Here is a 10,832-nt window from a genome sequence, read left to right on the forward strand (position 1 = left end):
AAAAAACTGACTTTCCATCTGTCACAGATTCTTGCATCCATCCAGTCCTGGTAAATATTACTCCAATTCAGCTTTCAATAGCCTTCAAGTCAAGGTCTTAAATCTTACATTTTACAACCATACATTTATCTTCCTCTGTCAATTGCCACCATCAACTCTTGTTGAAATTATGTGTGGCGCTTTGTGATTTTCTATTCATAATTAATTTATACAATTATTGGCTGATGAATATACCATCAAGAAGCAAATAAGCAAGATACTTGTTTCCATCAAATGGTCTAATTTACTCGCTAGCTTTCATACAGGAGCTTCAACAAGCAGAAGGACATATCATTTTTTTTAGACACATAACATACCATTCTGTATAACTCCCAACAAATCAATAGCATCTGTGGTCTCAGTTGATTTCAATCACGTTTCCTCATTAAGCGTGTCTAACTGGAGAGCTCTTCCTCCTAACATATCACTGAACAGATGTTGCTATCAAGTCGCAGAGGAGTTGACCTTTTCTCTCTTCTGAGGGAGAGACTACCTGCTGAATAACAAGTTATCCTATGAAAGAAAATCCATTACATTGCTAAAAAGAAAAACTTAATCTTGAATTCTTGAAATGATAAGGTGAAAAAAGTTTTTATGAATCAAAAGCATCGGACGTACAATAATAATTCCCTCAAGCTCTCCACAGGCATGCCAGAATAACAAGTGAAAAAGTGCTTGAGGTGTGCTTTGGGGAATGATCGAATGGTTGAGTTCCCTCGATTCCTTTGGCTAAAATGTTTCTATTTAACTTAAGTTTAAACTAAAAGCTCTTTTTTCAAGCAGCCACTGCAGTGACAGCTCTGGTGCTTTAGGATAGATAGATCCAGAATCAGGACACTCATCCACTTGTACAACAAAACACAAATCAGAATTTATGTTGCACTTATAGCACATCATATTGTATGTTTCAAGACTGAAGTACTTGTCATCCTCCTGAGCTATGCCTCATGTGTTTTCTGCAGCTTCACCACCGAGGCTCCACTCCAGTAATTGGCTGGGGATTTGTAGGAATATCAATTCCAGGCAAGCTGTGCATTGCTTTGTGCAAGGTGCTGGTAAAGTGTCACCTTCACACTTCACAGGCTGTCCTGGTGCTCTGTGCCCCAGAGAGAAAGAGAAGAGAAAGAAAGAGAGAGAGAGAGAGAGAGAGAGAGAGAGAGAGAGAGAGAGAGAGAGAGAGAGAGAGAGAGAGGAATAGCGCTGAGATCACAGGCATCAATTCTCATTTTTTTTTGATAACTGCCTTGGATCAAGTGGGAGGGGTTCAAAAGACATATTTTTGTCATAGTGCAGGGCACATGATTGAGGCTTGGCTTCATGAGGTTGACACTAACGTAATTATTAAGACACACATTATACACACAACCACTTATTCTCTGGCCCTCACAGCTATAAATATGAATATAGGAAGGCATCAGCTAGCTCTCTTCTGTAATGCAAATGTCTTTAAGACACACACTGGACTTGAGACCCAGAAAAAAATAAAAACTGATCTTTGTCACCTAAAATTAACTATAATATGTTAACTAGTGTAGCATGTTCTGCTACATTGGAACATTTACTTGGCTGTGAAGTTCTCTTTGTACCATTTTGTAAATGTTGTTAATATTAGTTAATGTCTACGTTATGCTAATATCCTGCTCCATTTGGTCTTTTGTCTCACATTTTAGCAGTTTACACTTTATGTCTTCACAATGGCCAGTCTCACATTTGCCTTAGAGTTGCAGAAATAAAGAAAGGTAAAACATATTATCTTCATGCAGTATCTAAATTGAGGAGAGGCTAGCTGGAGGTGATAACAGGTCATCATTTTAAAATAATGTTTTTCATACAAGGTGGCTAGATAAATATAAATAGAATAGAAGCCTACTGTAATTACAAGTAGATCATTATATATATATATATATATATATATATATACAGGATAGAGCATACTGCCAGACAATAATGAAGATATTAGACGATTCTGCAAAATCCTGGATTACGATCGATGCCAGTTTCTTACCTCCAGTGCCAACGCTTTTCAAATTCTTGCTTTCTTCACTATCTATGCATTAAAACTACAGTATGGTTAAATATCCCCTCCAGACATCCATCCATCCATCCATCCATCTTCGTCCGCTTATCCGGTGTCGGGTCGCGGGGGGAGCAGCTCCAGCAGGGGACCCCAAACTTCCCTTTCCCGAGCAACATTAACCAGCTCCGACTGGGGGATCCCGAGGCATTCCCAGGCCAGGTTGGAGATATAATCCCTCCACCTAGTCCTGGAACACTTCCCTAGGGAGGCGCCCAGGGGGCATCCTTACCAGATGCCCGAACCACCTCAACTGGCTCCTTTCGACGCAAAGGAGCAGCGGCTCTACTCCGAGCTCCTCACGGATGACTGAGCTTCTCACCCTATCTCTAAGGGAGACGCCAGCCACCCTCCTGAGGAAACCCATTTCGGCCGCTTGTACCCTGGATCTCGTTCTTTCGGTCATGACCCAGCCTTCATGACCATAGGTGAGGGTAGGAATGAAAACTGACTGGTAGATCGAGAGCTTTGCCTTCTGGCTCAGCTCTCTTTTCGTCACAACGGTGCGATAAATTGAAGGTAATACCGCACCCACTGCGCCGATTCTCCAACCAATCTCCCGCTCCATTGTCCCCTCACTCACGAACAAAACCCCAAGGTACTTGAACTCCTTCACTTGGGGTAAGGACTCATTCCCTACCTGGAGAAGGCATTCCATCGGTTTCCTGCTGAGAACCATGGCCTCCGATTTAGAGGTGCTGATCCTCATCCCAACCGTTTCACACTCGGCTTTGAACCGATCCAGTGAGTGCTGAAGGTCACAGGCCGATGATGCCATCAGGACCACATCATCTGCAAAGAGCAGCGATGAGATCCCCAGCCCACCGAACTGCAACCCCTCCCCACCCCGACTACGCCTCGATATCCTGTCCATAAATATTACAAACAGGATTGGTGACAAAGCGCAGCCCTGGCGGAGGCCAACCCTCACCTTAAACGAGTCCGACTTACTGCCGAGAACCCGGACACAGCTCTCGCTTTGGTCGTACAGAGATTGGATGGCCCTGAGTAGAGACCCCCTCACCCCATACTCCCGCAGCACCTCCCACAGTATCTCCCGGGGGACCCGGTCATACGCCTTCTCCAAATCCACAAAACACATGTAGACCGGTTGGGCATACTCCCAGGCTCCCTCCAGGATCCTTGCGAGAGTGAAGAGCTGGTCCGTTGTTCCACGACCAGGACGGAATCCGCATTGTTCCTCCTTAACCCGAGGTTCGACTATCGGCCAAACCCTCCTTTCCAGCACCTTGGAGTAGACTTTACCAGGGAGGCTGAGAAGTGTGATACCCCTGTAATTGGCACACACCCTCTGGTCCCCCTTTTTAAAAAGGGGAACCACCACCCCAGTCTGCCACTCCTTTGGCACTGTTCCAGACTTCCACGCAATGTTGAAGAGTCAACCAGGACAGCCCCTCCACACCCAGAGCCTTGAGCATTTCTGGACGGATCTCATCAATCCCCGGGGCTTTGCCACTGTGGAGTTGTTTGACTACATCAGTGACCTCCGCCTGGGAAATTGACAATGATCCCCCATCATCCTCCAGCTCTGCCTCTAACATAGAGGGCGTATTAGTCGGATTCAGGAGTTCCTCAAAGTGCTCCTTCCACCGCCCTATTACCTCCTCAGTTGAGGTCAACAGTGTCCCATCCTTACTGTACACAGCTTGGATGGTTCCCCGCTTCCCCCTCCTGAGGTGGCGAACAGTTTTCCAGAAGCACTTTGGTGCCGACCGAAAGTCCTTCTCCATGTCTTCTCCAAACTTCTCCCACACCCGCTGCTTTGCCTCTTTCACGGCAGAGGCTGCAGCCCTTCGGGCCCTTCGGTACCCTGCAACTGCCTCCGGAGTCCTCTGGGATAACATATCCCGGAAAGACTCATTCTTCAGTCGGACAGCTTCCCTGACCACCGGTGTCCACCGCGGTGTTCGTGGGTTACCGTCCCTTGAGGCACCTAAGACCCTAAGACCACAGCTCCTCGCCGCAGCTTCAGCAATGGAAACTTTGAACATTGTCCACTCGGGTTCAATGCCCCCAGCCTCCACAGGGATGCACGAAAAGCTCCGCCGGAGGTGTGAGTTGAAAGTCTGTCGGACAGGGGCCTCCTCCAGACGTTCCCAATTTACCCGCACTACATGTTTGGGCTTACCAGGTCTGTCCAGAGTCTTCCCCCACCCCCTGACCCAACTCACCACCAGATGGTGATCGGTTGACAGCTCTGGTACCAGGTACACTTATGAGCATCCCTATGTTCGAACATGGTGTTCGTTATAGACAATCCATGACTAGCACAGAAGTCCAACAACAAACAACCACTCTGGTTTAGATCAGGGAGGCCGTTCCTCCCAATCACGCCTCTCCAGGTGTCTCCATCATTGCCCACGTGTGCGTTGAAGTCCCTCAGCAGAACAATGGAGTCCCCCACTGGCGCCACATGCAGGACTCCACTCAAGGTCTCCAAGAAGGCCAAATACTCCAAACTCCTGTTTGGTGCATATGCACAAACAACGTCCACCGGGGTAAACTCCAACGTAGCGGCGCTCAGCCGGGGGCTTGTGAGTATCCCCACACCCGCCCGGCGCCTCACACCCTGGGCAACTCCGGAGAAGAAAAGAGTCCAACCCCTATCCAGGAGTACGGTTCCAGAACCGAGACTGTGCGTAGAGGTAAGCCCCACCAGATCTAACCGGTAGCGCTCCACCTCCCGCACCAGTTCCGGCTCCTTCCCAGCCATCCCCCTGTCCTGCCAGCAACCGGTCATCACCCTGTCCTGCCAGCAACCAGCCAAACCCCGGGCCATCCACAAAAGGCGTTCTGCTTACATCGCCAACCTCCACAGTGGCTCTGCCGATCTGCCTGGCCTCTTGCCTGTCCTCCACAGTGGTTCCACCGGTCTGCCTGGCCTCCTGCCTTCCCTACAAAGTGGCTCCTCTGCCTGGCCTCCTGCCTGGCCTCCTGCTCATCTTCTAGACCTACGCTGCTGCCACACCCCCAGGTCATCCACCTGAGGACCCTGGCTCCATTGTTTAGCTCCCAGGCCCCTTGCCCACTGACTCTGCTCTGTTATCTGGATCTGAATCTGCCTGTCTGTCAAACACTACTGGAACCCGACTGTCGGCCTATCTGTACCTGCCTTACCAAAACCTGTCTGAAAGCTCATCTATGCAATAAAACACTGAACTGAACTCTGCCTGTTTCTGTCTGTGTCTGAGTGCTCCCTGCAGTCCCCAGCATGACAAAAGGTAATTTTGGTTTGTTTGTTTGTAGATGGATTAAAGTGTTGCTATTTCTGCATAGATTTTTGTATTGGCCCATTTTTTTTTCCTAAGAGAGCCATTTGTTACCTCAGAATGTACAAGTCGGTTTTTGAGGCATTCAAAATTGTAGAAGCATGAGGAAAATAAATAAGATTTGGGCTGAGCTCAGACTGTTAAATATTATGAAGTTGCTCAGCTGACTGAGACAGACTGTCAGTCAGAGAGCATATATGTTAAAGGATTACAACACAGCTCTGTTATGGTAAACTACAGAGTATTTAACTGTACCAGCTCAACCGGAAACAGCAATAAGCAATTTCTATGAGCCAATAATAGCAGTAGATGCAGTGTGGAATGTATTCATTAATTGCATTTTGAATCTGTCACACTAGTTTCAATTAAACAAAAAAAAAGAGAACAATTATATATTTAAATGATTAAGTCAGTCGACATTAAATTAAAGTCAAACACTATACAAAATACAATATTTCATGTTACCTTGAAACTCTCAACAATTGACCATAAATGCTGCTCTGCTCTTTTTGCAGATCAGTCATGGCTCCTGCAGAACTTGTCTAGGGCCCTTTTTGTTACAGCAATGGTCTGCTGGTCACTGGGGAAATTAAGTCAAACTTCAACAGGACAGCAGTTTAGACTCATTCCTCTAAGGTAGGTAGAAACCAGTCATTGGCTGGAATTGTTCCTCAATGCCTCCCAGTAAAATGCATTTCTTCTCGTCTCACAATTTGTACCCATTAAACAGATGGAATAGAGATGGAAACTGCCCACCACTCTGTTATCATTATGTTTTTTCCACATCAATTATAAAATGAATCTGTCTATATTTGCGGTATGAAACATATTGTATGCATAAATATGGGTAGAACAAAATTGCCGATATTAGTTATATATTAGGCCGATTCAAAACGATAAAAATGATATTCACTGGAGAAGGAGGAGAGAAGAATGTGATTGTATCTATTTAAAAAGTAAACCTGTTTTTTTGCAAGACTACACAACAATGATAGCACAAATCAAAGGCCAGTAAAGACTTATAATAATTGCATTTAAAAGTGTGATGTTTTAGATTATTCTTACTGTATTCTCATAAGTGGGAAGGGTCTAATGAGAAAAAACTAACTACAGCTGGAAGGCTGCTCCACAGTCTCGTTAAAAGATTGAATACAAGAAGTAATTACAGTAACACACACACACACACACACACACACACACACACAAACACACACTACACTAAAAAGATGGTGAATGCTATACAGTATATACATTTAATAATGGAAATACAATTGTAGCAGAAAGTACCATGAAAACATATATTCATATATTTAGCTCCAGGTGGGGGGAATAATAATTCTTTGCAAATGCTTTCACAAAATTGTATAACAGTACTGCTGTTTTGGTGAAAATGGCATGGATATGCTGTATAACTGACTTATGTCTAGATTAAATAAGAAACAAGCATTTGATATAATATCTTATATCAAATTATATCATAATTTTATGATTAAAGGAATTTTAAAACACCCTTCTAATACAATTTTGACAACTTACAGTAATTCATTTTGCTGGACAGATCAGCAGTTTGAGAAACTAAAATTAAAATGTTTTAATACTGGAAAGCCTGTTTAAGTGGGTCTTGTGAATAGGAAGTGGGATGGAGGCTGTAATCGCCTGGGGTTCTTAGACACAGAAAAGGCAATGTCAAAGTTTTAATGCCAACTGATAATTTGAGGCAAAAGTGGTCTAATCATAATTTCTGAACCATTTTGAAAGTGTTCCCACGAGGCAAAGCTCTTAAGATGTTCCTCCATGTAAGAGCAAGCATTTTGTAGTAAACAACATTCAAAGATTTGAATCTAGATCATATCAAAAACTGCACACGTATCGGTTTGTCTTTTACTTTGGTTCTCTCTTCTCCAACAATCTTGTACTCTCCTTTTCCTTCTAATAACTCCCCCCACATTTTGCGGCAGGTTTCTTATGAGTGAAATTTGGTTATGATTAAACAATACAATCTATGAAGGGTCTTTGTGGCCTTTCACTGCACATTGCCTGATCCTCACTATCTGATAATCAATATGAACAAGTACCTCTACATGTCGCTGATAACTGATAATGTTGCCCCTACACTGTGCTAATTACAATTCTATTCAATGCACAGTAGAATCATCTTCAATCAATTAATTAATCCCCCCCAACAGCACAGTTTGTTAAGCCTGGGAAAACCCTGGAGAACTTCTGGCAAATTTGAGATTTGCTCTGCAAGTCAGTCTGGCCAAGAGCCCATTCAAGCCCATTTCCAATTCTTCCAAATCGAGGCACCAATCTCAACCGGTGAGGCGGGCTCTACACCAATCACAACCGTTACACGATGACAATAGCGCAGCAACGGTGAGCAGCTTTTTGTTTACATTCAACATGATGGCTACCGAAGCGCAACAACCCGTTGATGCCGCTGTCACTAATGTCACCTGGATCGTTGGTCTGATTGGTTGAAGGACTATCCAATTGCGCCCAGAGGCATTTGAGCAGCGTCCGTTGGTGACGCCCCTTTGGAAATGAGCTGCGAATGAACCTTGCCCAGACCCACTCTCAGTTACAACTGAGAAGAGTCTGGTGTCAACTAGGCTACAGTTTGTTAATATGTGTACGAGAAATTTGCTTCAAACCCATTTGAGTTTTTAACAGTAGTATGCATTGTAATATATATTTGCAGTTGTTTCTAATGGATCTCTGCTCTATTTATTTATTTATTTTAAAGCTGCCAGGGAGAGGCCGCATTATGTGTGTGCGTGTGAGGGAGAAGAGGAGAAGTTTGATCAATGGCATTTTGCCATTCTTATATACTGTAGGTTGGGATATGTCATACATTTGTTAGTAAAGACTATGTCAAGCTGTGCTATTATGTAGAGAAGAGAAAAAGCTGCGAGTAGAGAAAAGGCTATTATTAGCAAGCCTATGCTCAGGCAGTTTTGGACAAGTAATGCTGCGCTATTGTCTTGACTTGATACAGCATTCATTATAGACCTAAATGGACAGGATGCACGAATGTGTAACATTATGCCAAGAATAGAATAATGTTTTACCTGCTGCTTTCACAATACTGATTTATTCAAAACAAAAGCTGAATACACAATACATTCACAACAACTAAATAGATGCTGATTGTAAGCCCATTGTAACAAGGGAAGCAACACTAAGCAAAGATACCGTACACTTAAACCAGGGATTAAGGCTTCAGACTACCTAGACTAATTACACCTTGCAGACAGGTGATTAGTGAGAACAGTCACAGTAAGCAGGGCACAGACATGGACATGGGAGTTATTGTATAAGCACAAGCTCTGCAGCAAACAAACTAAACAAAAAGATGCTTCTGGACACTGATGGACAGAACATTACTTACTGTACAACAAGATGGACATGTAATGGAAACCATCATGTGGTTGAATGAGGAGATTAGCGTTTGATGCAGATATTTACCTAAAATGTCCCAAAAAAAAACACAGCTCCATTTGAGAGCTCGCTCATTTTTGAACTTTTAAAGCTATTGTGGTTAATTTCACACTGGTTGCTATATAAATGGTTAAATAACTAACAATTCCAAGGAAAAATGGCTGGAGTCAGAGAATTGATAATTGAGTCAATAAAGTTGTTTATCTCAATGGGAGAAAAATACTGTAAAATAAATAACATTAACTAGTGTCATAATTAATTGTCTAAAAGATGCTTAAAGTAATTTTTAAGATTATGTATTTATCTAAAATGGATTATAACAATACAAACTACATCTGCATGGTATATGTGCAGATTTCTTCAGGAGATTTTGATGAGCGTCCATGCACATTTTAACCAGAGCTTCCATATCCTACACACATCAGTACAATAAGTAAATGTTGTTTTGTTGCCTACCATAATAAATATTAAGGATAGAAAACATTAGTAGTATCTATGACAAAAACAAAAACTTCATTAGATGACATGACACAAAACATCATCTGACTTAGTAGAAAGATCCATCAGAGCTTTCTCCTTTTCTATTTTTTAGTGGGCTAATATTGCTGGACATTAAAGTCTGGCTCACTAAGTAACATTTATTATTGACCTATAATTAATAATTATTTATTAATTAAAATAGAATAAATAGGACCCACATGAAGGAGGAGGTTATGCAGGACACACGCGCTCGCGCGCACACACACACACACACACACAGGCCAGAAATACACACATTCACACTGCACACACAGGACCCCATAGACATGCAGTTGATTTGGTGTTAGAGTGAAACATGAGTGAGTTAAACATGTTCTAAGAGGCACGAGCACTCTGCAAAAGAGGGATGAGAAAAAAAAGACATTAAAATCAATAAATAGGCCTACGTCTCTTTAAAGTTTGATATCCTGTCTAACTTGACCCCCTGCACCTCCCATCGTCCTGGAAAACCTACGCATTTCTAACCGTAAGTGGAGAGGTGAAAGCCCTTGCAAATAGGATGGAGATCAGTGTATGCTAAACGGGGATTGAGCCAAAGTAGCTGCATCACTAAAGACCCCAGAAGGGTATAACCGCAAGGCAGAGATCAAAGCCCACAATAACCGGGACACAGAAAACCTGCGGATGAGCGCACGGAAACGAGGAAGCACAGATTATTATCTGCGGATCGGCGAATCTACTATCATTTCAGAAATGACAAAAAGTACAACCATCACACTGCATCGCATTCCTTAAGAAAGGGTAAGTGAAGCTCAACCTGCATAGCACACGCCATTAAAAGACAGAAAGCGTCCTCGCGCTTACCTCACTCAGTGTCTCCATCCCACTCAGACTTCTGGTCCTGATGATACGTTACTGCTTTGCTCCAGCATCCTAAAGCACTGTTATTCGACCAGGGGGGAGGAAACATGATGGTTAGTGCAACTGGGCTGACGTACCGCCTGATGAGACAGAGAGCCGACCAATCAGAGTGTAATCCGATAGAGCCTTTACCAATCCGCTCAAAGGGAGAAAGTGAGGACTGCAAGCAGACAGTAGTAGCAAGCTAGATTGACGCTGTGAGAGAATTTCCAGTCAACTCCTCGAAACAGTTTTACATCTCCTGTCCAAACCATCCATACATAATAGTTAAATGGGCCAAACAAGTCCGCGCTGATAATTTAAATTACAATGTATCTTAAAGAATGTAAGGCCTCTTAAAGCTTGTATATCCTTGCTGGGTGGCTTATACGACTATGCTAAAAGGCTAATTTTAAATAAAGAAAAGACTAAGAACCAAAATATGAAGTAGAAAATAAATAGAAAGAATACTTAAAAAAAATTGAAATTCAAAAGTATATACTGTACATTTAAAAGTATTAAAAAGCTAAAGAGTACAGTATATTGGCCCATTGTGTACTGTAATTTCATGTACCAAAGTTAATATGTACATATGTCACAGCTGTATA

Source organism: Perca flavescens, chromosome 11 (genome assembly GCF_004354835.1).
Source record: "Perca flavescens isolate YP-PL-M2 chromosome 11, PFLA_1.0, whole genome shotgun sequence".
Lineage (NCBI taxonomy): Eukaryota > Metazoa > Chordata > Actinopteri > Perciformes > Percidae > Perca > Perca flavescens.